General features: G+C 44.2%; 1 long non-coding RNA gene across 1 annotated transcript in view; it reads right to left on the reverse strand.

Moving 5' to 3' along the window:
• Positions 1–1072: 1072 nt before the first annotated feature.
• Positions 1073–18212, reverse strand: part of LOC138247373 (uncharacterized) — a 90544-nt gene continuing 73404 nt past the window's right edge. Inside the window, exon 3 of the long non-coding RNA XR_011194474.1 lies at positions 1073–1098. This is a non-coding gene — a long non-coding RNA (uncharacterized lncRNA). The remainder of the gene's footprint in view (positions 1099–18212) is intronic.

Below are 18212 nucleotides of genomic sequence, written 5' to 3' on the forward strand. Positions count from 1 at the left end.
AAATATAAAACAAAAGAAACTTAATCACAATATGAAATTAAAGACAAGAAGTTTATTTACTTTGTTCATTGTGTTTATTGCATCTCAAAGGGCACACATGCACTGGGGATTCCAAACAAAATACAAAGGAAAGCCATTTTGAAATGTACTTTGTATAATTTTCCCCGATTACAGTGTATGTTTATCCCCACAGTAAATCCAGAAACAACCACTTATCTTATGGTACCATACATCAATTACATAGTTAATTTGAAAGACTTACAGAAGGTGAATGTCTTTCTAACCCTATATGCTTTCACAAACAGCTGCCAAGCCACTTTTCAACACTGATAAACAGTGACTTCATTTGAATGCATCAACAATTTAAGCCAAGACACCAGCGTAAAGACTATGAACAATGAAAATGCGATCACAAATTTACAAAATAAATTATTATGTAAATAGTGTTTACAGAAGAACTTGATGTAGACAGAGGGAATATACTTCCTGCACATTTTGAGAATAATAGACTAAACAAACAAACTAGCAAATTAACAAAGATGAACACAAAGCAACGTAAAAAATAAATTGCCAACTTATCGAGATGGTCTGACGAAAGGTGATCCAAAAAAGTCTGTTTTCAAGAATTTAAATCCCTCAAAATGACAGACACATTTGGCTTCTTTTTTTGCTTCACTGTGCTAAACAGTTTACCTGGGGTCAAGCCCATTAAACTGACACATATGCTGATCCATGTACAGGTATATACATAAAAGCCTCCAAAACACAGACACGTTACTCCGAGTGGATCACCAAAAACAGTTGCATCATCTGCCCTCAAAAGTTTAGAAAACACTAGAAGGCATCAATAACATACATCCATTGTTTAAACTGTAAGACACAGAAGGAACCCATTTTCACAAAAATGGAGGTAAGAGTAGGGATAACAGCTAAGGTAGTACACATTCCTAATGTTCACTTTCACAGCTGTGCTACAACTTTCAGAAGTAAAATTAGGTTTGAAGAAGCACTGGGTTTGGTAGTGGTGGCTCATTTCAAACTGAGCTTAAATAGGTCACCGGTAGGCTCCAAACTCACATTCCCATCACAAAAGTGCAACTGTAAAGAGAAAACACAACAGTTAGAACTGCACTCACACCCATTTCCTCAGTAATTTCCACATTTTGTTTGTCCATTTTAAATCAGAAACATGACATTGTTCACCAGGTCACTTTCTGGGTTCATAAATTGTAACATTTTAGGGTTTTGTTTTTTTAGAGTCGGCGGCAATAGTAATATTCTGATTTAATAATTAAAAGGGCCACCAGTAAACGAGGTCACAATACATCTCAAAATTCAAGTATACTCCATGAAACAAAGCAACATTCTAGAATGTGTACTGCTGATGATTGGTAAAGACCAGACTTGGTAAAGTGAGCTGTCTTTTTACTCTATAGTGAATGGCTACTTTAAATTATAAATTCCAAGAAGAAATCTTCTCCCTCATGATGATGGGGGAGAATTACACCACTGGGTTCCCTTTTGAACAATAGTTCCTCCATAAATTGGAGAGATTTTCCCTTACCACCTATCGTAAGTCAAGCCACTAGTCTTTACTAAATAATCTTCTAGGTATAAAAACTAAATACAATAAATGTCAAATGTATTCAGAAGTCGAGAAGTTAAAGCTCAGTACCATGTTTACATGCAAGGAAAGTGAGTATAATTATGAGTTAAATTGCTAACCATCCAACTTAATGATCTAGGCTCATGCTAATGATATAGGTCTCTTGTAGGATTAAGTTGCTCGTGCACAGCATACAAACCCAACAGTTCTGTGGTGACTTCATACCAATGATAGCACACAGAGCACAAGGGTCCACGTGATCCCTAAATAGGCGAGGCAGAGGGAAAGCTGCTACAAGCAGCCAATGAAACATCAATCATGATTTAAACATGGAGCACTGCAGCTTAGGCTACCTAAGCGGAAAACAATGGAGAGTAAAGCGACAGAATATATCAAAATAAGAGAACATTCATTGGCAAAGCCAACAGGTTTTGCCTATTGTGCGAGTCATGCTGTTTTTTTTTTTTTTTTTACTTTTAGTAATATTGCACTGCAGCTCAACTGCTCTGCAATATGTAAAACAAAAACTGAAAGTCAACATGATTCGCATAGGTGGAACCTATAGGCTTTGCCAATGCTTGTTACCTTTTACACACTGATTACAGTGGGGTTAGTGCTATATAAATGCCACAATGCAATACATTTGCATTAATTTTTTAGCTGCACATCAGATGTTTACCCTTCCACCAGTTTGCTTCTGTAATCCTCTTTGTGATTAAATGAAAGGAGAAATAACTTTGGTGTGATAACTGGCTCTCTAAAAATCGCAAACTCGAGAACTGGACAAATGCCTAATTAGGACATGGAATGGCCTTTTTATTACTCACAAGTACTGGCACAAATGTTGAGAAACACATGGTGGCATGGCAAATCACCAAAATTGTGATAATCTTGTGCAAATAAGGAAAACGTTACTTACCCAGAAAGTGGCATGTAGTGCTGTAGATTCACATGCGTTGCATAAGTCCACAATCTAGTGTTGGACTAAGAGTTGTTTTTCTTCTAAGAATGTTTTCGAGTCACAAGACCGAGTGACTCCTCCTCTCGGTGACAGTGCACATGGGCAATGTGTCCTTTGTTAGATTGTTTTCCCGCAGGAGGGTGAAGTAAAGAGTATGGAAAATGTCACTTACCCGGTGTACATCTGTTTGTGGCATGTAGTGCTGCAGATTCCCATGATCTGCATAGCTTTTCCGACATCTAGTGTTGGGCTCCGAGTGTTACAAGTTGTTTTTCTTCTAAGAAGTCTTTTTGGAGTCACAGGATCGAGTGACTCCTCCTCTCGGTTACAGTGCACATGGGCATCAACTCCATGTTAGATTGCTTTCCTGCAGAGGGTAAGGTAGGAGTGATAGAGTATAAAGAAAAGAGATGTCCATGCTAAATTTAAACATATATATATATATATATATATCTACATTTACATATGTATAAATGTTAACTCAAATGACTACAGGCTGTCGGGGAGGTAGAAGGGTGCATCTGAATCTGCAGCAGAACATGCCACAAACAGATGGGGCAAGTGACATTTGCCGTCCGATGGCATGTGTAGCTGCAGATACACATGCTGTGCATAGACTACAAAGCAGTTAGTCCTCCCATAAAAGCGGTGGTTAGTCTGTAGGAGTCAGAGGTGTTTTAAATAATGTTCTGAGTACAGCTTGACCCACTGTGGCTTGCTGTGTTGCTAAAAAACCTACACAATAGTGTTTAGTAAATGTATGTGGTGTTGACCAAGTAGCTGCTTTACATATTTCAGCCATTGGTATGTTTCCTAAAAAAGCCATTGTATCACCTTTCTTCCTTGTGGAATGTGCTTTAGGAGTAACTAAGAGTTGTCTTTTGGCTTTAACGTAGCATGTTGTCCATACGGATCAGAACCACTTTGTGGGAGAGTTGTGGCAGAAATGCTTTGAGCGCTAGAAAGACTGCTAATAACTCCAAGTAGTTGATGTGATAAGTTTGTGAAATGGGATCTTATCTGCCTTGTATTCTGAGGTAGTTGAGGTGATGTATCTGTAGTGAGAGTGATTTGAGGCACAGGGTCTTGAAAGGGCAGCCCTTTTGAAAGGTTGGTGGGATTCTACCATTGCAGAAAGGGGTAAGTCTCTCAGTCCAGCAACACTAGATCCTGAAGATGACCCTGTGACTGAGACCATTGATGAGACAGACACTGCTGTAATGATGCATGTGTAGTCTGGCATGAAGAACTATGGCAGCGCAGGAAGCCATCATCCCTAATAGCTGCATCAACAGTCTGACTGTGTAAATATGGTTCTCCTTTAATTGAGACAGAAGAGTTTGCAAAGCTTGAAGCCATGCTGGGATTGGATATGTCAACCTTGAATGAGTATTGAGAATTGCTCCCAGATAAGGCTGTATCTGTGAGGGTTGGAGATAGGATTTGAGAAAGTTGATTGTGTAGAAGGTTTCCTGTGTACTGAGTATGCTTCTGACATTGTTGGATGATACTGGTTTTGATGAGCCAATTGCCCAAATATGAGAAAACGTGAATATGTTGTCTTCTGAGGAACGCAGCCACTACTGCTAAGCATTTTGTGAATATGCTGGGATCGGTTGTTACCCTGAATGGTGGAACCTTGAATTGATTATGTTTTCCCGAAAAGACAAATCAGAGATATTTGTGATGTGCTGGATGTATGGGAACGTGAAAATAAGCATCTTTGAGATCTAATGCTGTCATGTAATTTCTATGCTGTAATACGGGAAAAACATCTTGCAGAGTGACCGTATGAAAATGCTCTGAAGGTATGTATAGGTTAAGAGGTTAGAGGTCCAGAATTGGTTTAATGAGCCATCTTTCTTTGGTGTGAGGAAGTTTAGGGAATATACTCCTAACTCTTGTTGAGATAGGGGAACTAGTTCTATAGCCCCTTTGAGATTAAGGCATTGTACCTCTTTTAAGAGAATGAGATCATTGCGTGAGTTTGTGAACATGAGAGGGCATATTTGGTGGAGTGGAAATTAGTTCTAGACTATAACCATGTTGGATAATTGACTGAACTCATTGATCTGTGATGATACTGAAACATTGAGGACAGATATTTGCTAGTCTTCCCCCCAGCGGAGAGGTGTGTGCTGTTGTGATTTGTAAGAAGTCACTGTCTTGTATTTGAAGCAAAATGTCTAGAGGTGGACGCCTCACCTCTGCCTCTTATTTGCGCCCCTGTAAGAGCCTCTGAAGGAACCTCTATTGTACCTTGTTTGGTTTGGGAGGTGGAAGGCTCGTTAGATGACTTGAAATCTCCCCTAAATGTTGGCCTACAAAAAGTACCTCTAGTTGGTTTAGTTACTAAGCCCCCCATTACTTTAGCTGTTTGAGTCTTTTTTCAGCTTGTCAATAGTGGTATCAACCTCTGGGCCAAATAAGTGTTCTTCATCGAAAGGCATGTGGACAATTGCCTTTGTATTTCTGGCTTGAAGCCTGAGCACTTCAAGCAAGCATGCCTTCTTATGGGAACACTGGTGTTAACACAATGATCTGCTGCATCAATGGCACATCAGATTAAATTGTTTGAGATGGCCCCCCCCTTTGGGACTATCTCCGGACCTCTTTTTGATGTTGTTGTGGATGATACTGGAGCGGTTCCTCCATTTCTTCCCAGTGAGCCCGGTCATACCTTACTAGGAGTGCCTGAGAATTTGCAATTCTCCAGTGATTTGCAGCTTGAGCACCAACCCTTTTGCCCACTGCGTCCAGTTTTTGTTTTTTTGCTCTCCTTATCAGTAAGAGGAGCATCTCCTCTGGACTGACTTGGCACGCTTTTGTGCCGCACTTACGATTAGAGTCTGGTGGTAGTTGTGATTTTATAAATGTTGGATCTGAGGGTGCAGCTCTGTATTTTTTTTTTACTCGACCCTTGGTGTAATCACTCTTGACCTAACAGGTTCTTTGAGGATCTCGTGGCATGTCTAAGCATACGTGGCAGCATGGGCAGGAACTGACTCTTTATGGGTGTTGATGAAAGTGTCAAAGAGGAAATCCTCTTTGCTAGGGTCAGTGTGCATAGGTACATTATGATATACCGTTGCACTTGCAATAACTTGGTTGTATGCTGTTGTTTCATCAGAGGGTGAAGGCCTGGAGTATAAAACAGCGACATTGGAGAGTATGGGATCTGGATCATATAAATGCCATGGATCTAGATCTTGTGGAACATAACCTAAGTCATCTCTATGAGGTGATGATTACCCTTATGGAGAGAATTGTGGCTGTATGAAAGATGTAGGAAATTGTGGTGATGGTGGAGTAGGAGGAAGTACAGGAGAGTGAGGTGGAGAAGGCTGAGGTTGATCTGGAGCCTTGTCTTTGTCCTTGGAGACATAGTTTTTTTTTTTTTTTTTTAGGAGGAGGAGCAGTGTCCAATGTTTCTTGAAAGGTAGGGTCTCCTTTTAATTGGAACAGGCGGAGAAGCAATTATTTTCCTTGTTCCTATTTGTATATGAATTTTGCGCTGACGAGCGTCCATGACTTCCAAAATGGGGTCCACTTGCGAAGTCCCTTCAGCTGAAATTGTGGAGTCTTCTGTAAGCATAATTTTCGATTCTGAAATTTTCGGCATTGGAGTTATTCGGACCGAAGGTGTCGGCTCCGAAGCTGATGTTGAAAGCTTCCCATTCAGGGCCTAAGTGCTCGAATTGAAAGCTTGACTCGATCCCGATATTGGTTGGGAGGCTGTTGAGTCTTTGGTCAGTGCCGAAGACACCTTGGTCTTTGCAACTTTCAGTGCTGAACCGTAGGGTGGGGCATCTGAATATAATTTTCAGATCCTACCATGGGCCGAAGGCAGTGGTGGACCGATGACCAGCTTGGAAGTCTTTTTCAACATCTTTATGTGCAAAGATGGGGTGTTGTACTCACATACTATGTTGCTGGAATTGACTGGCTCTCGATGTCAGAATCTTCATCCAAGTTGGAGTCTCGGGTAGAGAGGGCTGCCTGATGTTCAGTTTCTTCTTGTGCATGTTCCTCTCCAAAGATGTCAGGAGTGTTGCCCAGTGTCTTGGAAGTCATCTCCAATGACGTGCTCTTCAGTCCTGGAGTCTTTTTCGATCAGGCGTCGCAGGTCTCTTCTTTAAGTTCCGGGGACAAGCACAAGTTACACATCAAGTGTTGATCTGTGTATGGCAACTTGGAAGGCATTGAGGACAGAACATAAATGGAGTTCGTCCCATTAGCCCAGCATTTTTTGGCAGCAAATTAACAGAGTAGGCATAAGAAGGGTTTGAACGCCATTAGGGGCGTTGAACCGACCCCGACGCTGAAAATCAGACTGATTAGTTAAAGTGTGGAAATATGCTATCAAAATACTATACCGTTGGCAAAAAAATGACGGAAAGGAAAGTTCGAAAGATCGAACCGAGAGGAAACACGTTCAAACCAGACAGTGAAGAGAAAAAAAATCTAACAAAAGGACTCAATGCCCATGCGCACTATCACCAAGAGGAAGAGTCACTTGATCTCGTGACTCGAAAAGATTCTTCGAAGAAAAACAACTTGTAACACTCCGAGCCCAATACCAGATGGGATACTTATGCAAAGCATATGTATCTACAGCCACACATGCCATCGAACAATAAATTACTGAAGTACACCATGGTGACAGGCTTTCTAGTATTTGCTGAAATTCAACTTACGGGCAGAGAAGTAGATGCAATTTTAAGGAGAACAATGCACTGGTCTCAATCTAAGATAAACCACCTCTTTCCCCTCCACACACAAAATTGGAGACAATGGGCATGCGCAGGTGGAAGTAACAGACAGTGTCAGTACTAAAAAGTGCCTTCTGTCTGCTTGAAGTTGGGTAGGTGTTCGTGTGTTGCACATGGTAGTTTTTGAATAGGACGTGGTGTACGTGCCGAAATGTTGGGTAGGTTGCACGAATAGAGTGGTGCAAGAGTATGTAGCGCTAGGAAGAGCTGCTGCATGCTCCTGCTTCATTCATATTTAAGGTATAGCCTATCAATCCAGGTATAAGGTATACTCACCAATGCCAGGCTTAAGGTATGGTCTCCAATTCTAGTCTCCTAGCTACCCGTTCACTTCAGCAAAGTTTACTCTAAAAAAGCTGATCTCCATGAAGTGCTCACAATATGGAATGCATGATGAATATAACTTTAGAAAGCATACATGTGCGGATAACTATTTTGTTATTTCCAAACTCTATTTTACTTGTTTTATTCATGTCCGAACGATGACAAAGATTCCAGTTGACTTGCTGGGTTCGAACCTGCGAGCAAAATGTTAAATCCAGCACTTGTAATGGATGCAACAGTCAACTGCACCACTATATAAGGCTTAATTTATGGGGTTTTCTCACTACAGAAAAACCAATAGGTTATTTTGCATTAGCATAGTAAAGGTGTCACTGAAGCAAACACAAAATAAAACAAATAAAAAATAACTTCCACTAGCAGTGACAAAATAAGCAAAAAAAAGGAGTCATAAGAAAGACAGTAAAACAAAAACAGCAGATGACTCAGCATCCAAAGACATTAACTGAAATCTTTCCAAACGGCGCTACCAATGTTTTCAAAAGCAAATCATATGTTTTGACTCCTAAAATAGGTTTACTCACTGATTTCACAGACACTAGAGGTAACACACTGTACACATTCGCCCCCCCCCCTTACAACTTAAAAAACTGCCAAACAGTTGTACATTCTCATAGCGGTTCCGAAAAGAATTACATGAAAGTCTCGGGGAAGACTCTCCGTCTTCTTGGCGCAGTAGGACGGAAGTGTAATGGATGAAGGCAGGAAGGAAGTTTCTGGATGAGGGTCACTTTGCGCAGTGCGCACAAAGTGTTGTAGTTTTTACGGAAACCCAAGATATCGGTGCTGTAGGTCCAGTTCAGTTACGAAGAAGATATTTAATACTGCAATAATATTTAAATATATTCAATAAAATGAAAAACAAATCTGGCAGTTGTAAAATAAACAAAACTTTGTTTGGAACAATAAAGGAACTGTGCCTTCACATTTAAATGGCCGGAAAAGCAAGTATGGCAAAGCATAAAAGAAGCTAGAGTAAGGGTTAGATCAGCCAACCTGGAAGCTGGGAAACAGAGTTTGAGTCCCCCAGGAGGCACAACATCCATTGTTTCTGTGCAAATTGCTTAATCGCTCCATGTCTGTAAAGAGCTCCAACTCGTTCGTGCGACGTGTAAAATAGCAAATCAAGAAAGAAAATAAATAAACAAAGGTTCGTTTGTTACAATACAGAAACTCGTGTCTTCACATTTCAAGGGCCAGAAAAGCAAGTAAGGCGAGGCAGAAAAGAAACTAGCTGTAAGTTTCAGAGAGGGTGACCTGGAAGATGGAGAACAGGGTTCAAGTCTCTGATGGGAGGCACAACATCCATTGTTCTGTGTAATCATTTAATCTCTCCAGGTTTGAGGTATTTGTAAAATAGTAAATCAATTAAGAAAAAATTCTAGCAAAGGCCATGGAAACAGTAGTCCCCAAAAGTGGATGTAAACCGTACTTGGGCCTCAGGACACTCATAAGAGCAAACACAATGAGGAAGAGCAGGAAATAGTATGCCACAGCCAACAGAAATTGAGGAAAAGTAAGTGGCAAGCACAGGAACCAATGAAAAGCAAGTAAAGGATTTCACAAACACAGCGCAAACACTGTGCAGGTGAAAGCTAAAAACCAGAGCAATGCCCTACGTAGGAATACACTGAACATTAGGCAAGCAGGTTAATAATCCTCAACCATCAGCAGAATAGATGAAAAAGAAAACCAACACCCTTGTACAGAAAGGGGTCATGCCTGTGCGTGAAATTCACAGCCGCACTGCACCTAATGTCAATCAATTAATCAATCAGTGTATTTGTAGAGCGCACTACCACCCGTGAGAGTCTCAAGGCACTGAGGGGGGGGGGGGGCAGGGTGGGTGCTGCTACTGCTCAAATAGCCAGGTTTTGAGCTGCTTCCTGAAAATCAGCAGGTCTTCGGTCTGTCGCAGGGGCAAAGGAAGGGTGTTCCAGGTCTTGGCGGCTAGGTGGGAGAAGGATCTGCCTCCGGTAGTTGCTCTCCGGATGCGGGGGACGGTGGCGAGGTCAGCTGAGCGGAGTTGGCGGGAGGGGTTGTAGAAGGTGAGTCGTCTGTTGAGGTAGGCTGGACCAGTGTTGTGGAGCGCCTTGTGTGCGTGGGTGAGGAGCTTGAAGGTTATCCTTTTGTTGACGGGGAGCCAGTGTAGGTCTCTCAGAAGGGGGGTGATGTGGCTGTGGGCATCGAGGATCAGGAGTGCGGAGGCGTTTTGTAGGAGTTTGGCCGGGGCTCCCGTGTAGAGGGTGTTTCCGTAGTTAAGTTTGCTGCTGACAAGGGCTTGGGTGACTGTTCTTCTTGTATCTGCGGGGACCCATCTGTAGATCTTGCGGAGCATGTGGAGGGTGTTGACGCAGGTTGAGGAGACAGCGCTGACTTGCTTGGTCAAGGAGAGTGCTGAGTCAAGGATGATGCCCAGGTTGCGTGCGTGGTTGGTGGGTGTTGGGCCGCTCCCAGAGTGGTCGGCCACCAGGAGTCGTCCCAGGCTGAGGGGTTGGCGCCGAAGATGAGGACCTCCGTCTAATCAGAGTTCAATTTCAGTTTGCTGTTCCTCATCCATTCGGCGACGGTCTTCATTCCTTCGTGGAGGTTGGATTGGGCGGTGAGGGGGTCTTTGGTGAGGGAGAGGATCAGTTGGGTGTCGTCGGCGTAGGAGATGATGTTGAGGTTGTGCAGCCGGGCGAGCGGGGCCATGTAGATGTTGAAAAGTGTAGGGCTGAGAGACGAACCTTAGGGAATGCCGCAGATGATCTTAGAGGCTTCGCAGCGGAAAGAGGGGAGGTGGACGCTCTGGGTTCTGCCGGAGAGGAAGGAGGTGGTCCACTCCAGAGCCTTGTCCCTGATCCTTGCGTTGTGAAGGAGTGTGCATAGGATGCGATGGCAGACGGTGTTGAAGGCAGCCGAGAGGTGCAGGAGGATGAGGGCCGCAGTTTCGCCGTTGTCAAGCAGGGTCCTGATGTAATCGGTGGCGGCGATGAGGGCGGTTTCCGTACTGTGGTTGCTGCAGAACCCTGACTGGGATGGGTCCAGGATGTTGTTTTCTTCGAGGTAGTGGGTCAGTTGTCTGTTGACGATCTTCTCAATGACCTTGGCCGGGAATGGGAGCAGGGAGATGGGGCGGAAGTTCTTGAGGTCTCTCGGGTCCGCCTTGGGTTTCTTGAGTAGGGGTTTGATCTCAGCATGCTTCCAGCTCTCGGGATAGGTCGCGGTCACGAAGGAGAGGTTGATGACTTTGCAGAGGTGGGGTGCAATGGTGGCGCTTGCTTTGTTAAAGATGTGGTGCGGGCATGGGTCTGACGGAGATCCAGAGTGGATGGAGCCCATGGTTGTGATTGTGTCGTCTTCGTTCACGTTGGCCCAGACTAGTAGTAGGTCGTAGTTGAAGGTTGAAGGAGAGTCTGAGGAGTCAGTGATTGGCGGGTGGTCTGGCTGTTGAAGCTGTCATGGATGTCTGATCTTGTGGTGGAAGAAGGTGGCGATGGAGTTGCACAGGTCTTGTGAAGGTGGGATGTCATTTGTGCTGGAGCTGGGGTTGGAGAGTTCATTCACGATGTTGAAGAGCTCCCTGCTGTTGTGTGCGTTGTTGTCCAGGCGGTCTTTGAAGGAGGTTTTCTTGGCAGATCTGATGAGGTGATGGTGATTGCGAAGGCGTTCTTGAAGGCGGCATATTTGTCCGGAGTCTGTTCGAGGAGCCACTTTCTCTCCAGTTTCCGACAGGTTTGCTTGGAGACTTGAAGGCCCAAGGTGAACCAGCTGGCTCTCTTGTTGGCACCTCTGTTGGAAGGTTTATTGATCGGGGCGAGGGTGTTGGCACAGTCTTCGATCCAGCGCCAGAGGTTGTAGGCTGCGAGGTGGGGATTGGTGGGTTCGGTGGGTGGTTTTTCGGGCGAGGATTGTGTTCAGCTGGTCTTGGCTGATTTTGCTCCAGTTGCGGCAGGGGATCTGTTGGGTGTGGTGGTGCGTGGTAGGTTTCTGGAAGGTGAAATGGATGCAGCGGTGCTCAGTCCATGGGAGTTCGGTGGTGTGGCTGAAGGTGACGTGGGGGCTAGCGGAGAAGATGGGGTCCAGCATGTGGCCGGCGGAGTGTGTTGGGGTAGTGATGAGTTGTCTGAGTCCAAGGGTGGCAAGGGTGTCGCTTAGGGTGGTGGTGTTGGGATCGTTGTTATTCTCCAGGTGAAAGTTCAGGTCGCCGAGGAGGACGTAGTCAGCGGAGGCTAGGGCGTGCCTGCTGGCAAGGTCGGCGATGGCGTCGCAGAACTGAGGAGGAGGGTTCCTCTGAGGGTGGTGTTGGGGTTGGTGTGGATCTGGAAGTGCAGGTGTTCGGCGGTGCTGAGGGTGTCGTCGGTATAGGTGGTGACCCTGATGGTGTTCTTGTGGAAGATGGCAATTCCACCTCTGACTCCGTTGGTGCGATCCCTGCGTGATCTTTTACCCATCCGGAATGGCTATGGCGATGTCTGGGGCCGAGGAGGCATTCATCCAGGTCTCCGCCAGGAAGGCGACATCCGGGGTGGAGGTGTCGAGCAGGTCCCAGAGTTCGACGGCATGTTTGCATGCGGAGCGAGTGTTAAGTAGGATACATCAGAGGTAGTTTCGGTCAGGCTCGGCAGGAGGTTGGATGATTTGGAGGCTGATGAGGCGGCAATTCCGGCAGGTGAAGGGTCCCTGGGTGTGCTTAGGGGAGGCCAGGAAGCAGGCGTGTGCTCGTCCAGTGTTGAGTGCGCAGAGGGTGCTGGCGGTTTAACGGCGTTGCTGGCCGTGCTGGTTTTGGGGACCAGGTGTCCTGGTGCTCGGCGCGTCGGGCTTGCCTTAGGTGCGCCTTTGGCGCGCCAGTGGCGCGTCCATGCTGCAGCTGCCATATGAGGGGAGGTGGGAGGGAGTGGCAGCAGGGAGGAGGGAGGTGAGCGAGCAGCGAATGGGAGGGGAGCAAGCAGCGAATGGGAGAGCAAGGGGGGGCTGCAGGGCCGCAGCGGCGGGAAAAGGGAAAACTGAAGTGGAGGGAGGGTGGCAGGGACGCAGCGGCAGGGGTCGAGGGGAAGGAAAAAGAACAAAAAAGAATCACAGGCACCTGGAAGCAGAGGCAGCACCGGCACGCGGTGCAGGGGAGCAACCTGCCTGAAGCCATGTGTCAATATCTATTTGACTGTTTTACAAATAATTCTTGCTCGTGCACTAGATGGCACAATACGCTGCTATTCAGCATAGGTAAGAACCAGGATGAATAATTACCAACATGCAGATATTAATGGAGAAATATCACTGATGCTCCAATCAAAGGACACACACATTTCTACTTTTCACAGCAAATATAGCCTAGCGTGTACCGGCAATTGTAAGCCACATTACATATTTGGCGCTCCCATGGCTCACAAGATTCTAATGCCCTAGTAACCAGTAGTTAACCTAATAATAAAACCAGTAGGCTGACAATTGGTCTTTAAGTGTTCTCCTGTCAGGATCCACATTCTTAGAGAAGGCTCTCCATGCAACAGGTTACCCTCTTCGGATCTTTTCAAACATGTCTTGCTTGATCCAAGCATAGGTTTTTAAAACTCTTCTACCTTATTTCTATCCTAAGCTTGAAAGGTGACATACTTTCTCATCAGTAACGTATTAGCAATTTCACTATGTTGTTGAGCCACAGTAAGGTGATTGTGCAGTTCTTTTCTTGAGGTCAATTGATAACAAAATGAAAGGACAGACATGGAAATACAGTAGAGTAACTAACGTAATTCTTAAGAGAAATTCCTGCCACTGCTATAAGATCCTTCAACTAAAGATCAGCAAATGTGAATAGGTAGTTAGCTTTATAGAGTAAGGCAGAGTTTTAATTGTTATCCAGATCTCGAAGATACCATAGGAACATTTTTACGATCTCACTATCAAGGAAGAGAAGGAGCTATGAGAATATATACAAGGAACTCTTGCTGAGGGACTTATCTGCCACTCAACCTCTTAGGCTGTGAATGGAGAATTATATATATGCAGTGATGACTATGAACTAAACGTTATAAGAATAAAAAAAAACCATCTCTTTCCTCTCATATCAGTGCTCCTTGATTAAATATGTACTGCTTTTGTCTTTACATAAATAGATTTAAAAGGGGTACACAATTTTCTTCACATTAGGATACATAATGAATGGAAACCATGTATAAAACTACATGGCAGTTTTTCCAGCACTTAATAAATTAAATATTTATGGATACTTTGGACATCTACGTTATTGTATACCTTGAAGACAACCCAAGGTTTTCTAACACACTACAAAACATTGGAAGCACAAAATGTAAGTCCTTTGATTACAACAAAATCATCAGTATGCCAAGTTAGGGAAATGTGTGTGTATGCCTCATATTTAGGATTCACATTTAGAGCAAATACGGTCAACATGGACAAAGGAAAAGTACAAGCTTTTTTTTCACTTGCCTGCACCAACTATTGTTAGAGGAGTGCTCAGGTTTCTTGGTTTCTCAACATTTATGAAAAACAATATATTCAATCCTTTTGATCAATCATTGCTCCTACAGTACAGTTAAATTGTTCAATTTATTGGCATCCTTGGCAAGAAGAAGTTTTAAGGAACTGTAAGAGATATCCACAACAGCCCCTATTTTGCAATCTCCTGATCCTGCATTACTATTTATGGTAGAAAGAAAAGGGTCTGTCACATCAATTGGTGCAATCATATCATAAAGAGATTCAAATACCAACAACTTACAATTACATTGAGTTGCTTTCTACTCCTGAACACTTGCAGGAACTGAATTGCATTACTCAAATTACAAAAGAGAGATTAGCCACAAGAGATGCTTTCCCCCACCTGAGACACTATTGGGGAGGTGCCAATCAACACATAATTGTTTGGATGGGCCATAAATGTATAAGCTTTCCAAAGTTTATGCACTGTGTAAACCGTAGTCTTGCACCTAGACCTAGAAACGTGTGTGCAGAAAGACAGATTACTATCCCAAAAATATCAAATTTTCATGCCTGCTTATTCATTATGTGATAAGTTCATATATTAGTGCTACGAAACTCCACTAACTGGAAACCATGATGTTTGAGGAACTCTAGCTTTCGCACAACACATTGTGGTAGTCAGAATTGAACAAGAAGTCAAACACACACAATCTTGTGTCACATTTCTTTAATCTAAATCCAGTCACACTAAACCTATGGGACTACTTATGCCCCTTCCAACTCCTGTGATACATTGGTCCAGAATTTACATTGACTTAATAGTTGAACTACTTCAGTCAGAATTTTGCACAATACCTTAAGTAGTGGTGGATGATTTCAACATAATGTCCCACTTCAGACATAGCCTTCTGCACCAGTTCTAGCCTCAGTGTTTTTAAAAGAGATAACCAGATGTCATAGTCTACTTAACCTCTTAGCTGCTGGGCCTTTCCCCCCCCCCAGTGCTGAGCCCTTTTTTGGCTATTTGGGGTAGTTCGCGCTTAGGCCTTCATAACGTTTTGTCCACATAAGCTATCCACGCCAAATTTGCGTCATTTTTTCCAACATCCTAGGGATTCTAACGGTACCCAGAGTTTGTGCTTTCCCCTGGAGGAGACCAAGAAAATAGCCAAAATACAGTGAAAATTTCTTTTTTTCCAAACAAATGGGAAAAAAGGGCTGCCGAAGAAGGCTTGTGGTTTTTTCCCTGAAAATGCCATCAACAAAGGGTTTCTGGTGCTGAAATCACTATCTTCCCACCTTTCAGGAACGGGCAGACTTGAATCAGAAAACCACATTTTTCAACACAAATTTGGCATTTTACTGGGACATATCCCATTTTTACTATTTTTGGTGCTTTCAGCCTCCTTCCAGTTAGTGACAGGAATGGGTGTGAAACCAATGCTGGATCCCAGAAAGCTAAACATTTCTGAAAACTAGACAAAATTCTGAATTCAGCAAGGGGTCATTTGTGTAGATCCTACAAGGTTTTCCTACAGAAAATAACAGCTGAAATAAAACCATATTGAAATTGAGCTGAAAACAACAGCCATTTTTCTTTATGTTTTACTCTGTAACTTTTTCCTGCGATGTCAGATTTCTGAAAGCAATATACCGTTTTGTCTGCTGGACTCTTCTGGTTGTGGGGATATAAAGGGCTTGTAGGTTCATCAAGAACCCTAGGTACCAAGAGCCAATAAATGAGCTGCACCCTGCAGTTGGTTTTCATTCTATACTGGGTATACAGCAATTCATTTGCTGAAATATGAAGAGTGAAAAATAGGTATCAAGAAAACCTTTGCATTTCCAAAATGGGCTCAAGATAAGGTTTTAAGGAGCAGTGGTTATTTGCACATCTCTGAATTCCGGGGTGCCCATACTAGCATGTGAATTGCAGGGCATTTCTCAAATAGACGTCATTTTTACACACTCTCTTATATTTGGAAGGAAAAAATGTAGAGAAAGATAAGGGGCAATAACACTTGTTTTGCTATTCTATGTTCCCCCAAGTCTCCCAATAAAAATGATACCTCACTTGTGTGGGTAGGCCTAGCGCCCGCGACAGGAAATGCCCCAAAACACAACGTGGACACATCACATTTTTTGACAGAATACAGAGCTGTTTTTTGCAAAGTGCCTACCTGTAGATTTTGGCCTCTAGCTCAGCCGGCACATAGGGAAACCTACCAAACCTGTGCATTTTTTAAAACGAGAGACCTAGGGGAATCCAAGACGGGGTGACTTGTGGGGCTCTGACCAGGTTCTGTTACCCAGAATCCTTTGCAAACCTCAAAAAGTGGCTAAAAAAACACGTTTTCCTCACATTTCGGTGACAGAAAGTTCTGGAATCTGAGAGGAGCCACAAAGTTCCTTGCACCCAGCGTTCCTCCAAGTCTCTCGATAAAAATGATACCTCACTTGTGTGGGTAGGCCTGGTGCCCGCAACAGGAATAGATCACACAACGGTCAATGTTGGTCCTTACATGAGGCAGCTGTTGACCCTGGTGTGATCCATTCCTGACGCAGGCACTAGGTGTAGGCACTCAAGTGGGGTAGTGTTTTTATCAGGACAGGTGAGGAGTCACTGGGTGGTAGGAATTTTGTGGATCCCATTATATTCCTGTAGTTTGTGTGACAGAAAAGCGAGAAAAATAGAGTTTTTATTCAACATTTCAGCTTTGCAGGGTATTCTGGGTAAGAAAACTTTGTGGAATCCACACAAGTCACACCTCTGTGGACTCCCCCGAATGTCTAAACCCAAACATTTCTGGAAACTAGTGTGTTTCTCTATATGGCAGCCAAACCCAGGACCAAAAACACAGGTGCCTGCCTTACAAAACCAGTTTGTTTTGCCATAGATCATTTTGATGTCTCCACAATACGATTTGGGTGGTGGAATTTGGGGCTGAACTAAATTGGGGAGCTCCCAAGAGAGCACTCTCTCTCTCCCTCTGCTTGCCGCCGCATTCACCTGCTCTCTGGGTTGGGCTAACCCACTATTACCCAGTTGCACAAACAGCTTGCAAAGGGACAGCAGGACTGTCCTCATCACCTCCCTCATAATGTACTGGAAGAGGAGTTATCGAATGGGACTCCTCCGACTGAAAAATCACTCCCAGAGTCTGCGCCATTGTCCTATCCCTCAGATGCTGTCTCAGTCTCTGATCCTATGTCAGAGCTGTCCTCTATAACCCGAGTTCAGGCAGCAGTCATCCATCAAGATGCCATCTCTGCTATTGGCTAAACTGTTGCTCTAAAACACTAGCCTACGTAGACAGTCACAAAATCGATGGTGTGTGTGAGATACGTGCAACAGTAGAGGCCACCTTACCTGCGCTTCTTCCCTCAATCAGCACGTTCTTTCAAGACACTCAAAAAACACCTTGTCACATACCATTCGTCACAGTCTTTAGCACCTCCTGCGCCCAGTCCAACAATCATTATTGGTGCTCCCACTCCCTCCTCCTCGGATTCCCTCATTACCACCCAGCAAAAGTGCCCTTCATCTCTCCATAGCCGCCCTTCACCCTGCACATACTTTCATTGGTATTATAGCGCAGGTAATGGCTGACTTTACTAATGTACTCAGCTATTTTCATAAAATACAGATTTGCTCTTTGCAGTAGGCATATAAACCTTCTGCGCTTCTTTATGGCACTAAAACTGCCACTAGACAAGTCTGACCCTTTTCCCCCCAGGGAAACCACACACATATTGACAAAAGTGATATATATATATATGACAGCCAAACACCTGAAACTCAACTCAAGCAAAACCGAAATAATCCTCTTTGGCCCACACAAAAACACCTGGGACCGCTCATGGTGGCCCACCACGCTAGGCCCTGCACCCACCCCCGCCAACCACGCACGCAACCTCGGCATCATCCTAGACTCCTCCCTCTCGATGACCCAACAAGTCAACGCTCTCACCTCCTCATGCTTCAACACACTCTGTATACTGAAAAAAACAGTCAAATGGATCCCCACAGAGACCAGAAAAACTGTCACTCACGCACTCATCAGCAGCAGACTTGATTACGGAAACACCCTCTAAGCCGGCACCACTC

The sequence above is a fragment of the Pleurodeles waltl genome, chromosome 7, assembly GCF_031143425.1.
Source record: "Pleurodeles waltl isolate 20211129_DDA chromosome 7, aPleWal1.hap1.20221129, whole genome shotgun sequence".
NCBI classification, from domain to species: Eukaryota; Metazoa; Chordata; class Amphibia; order Caudata; family Salamandridae; genus Pleurodeles; species Pleurodeles waltl.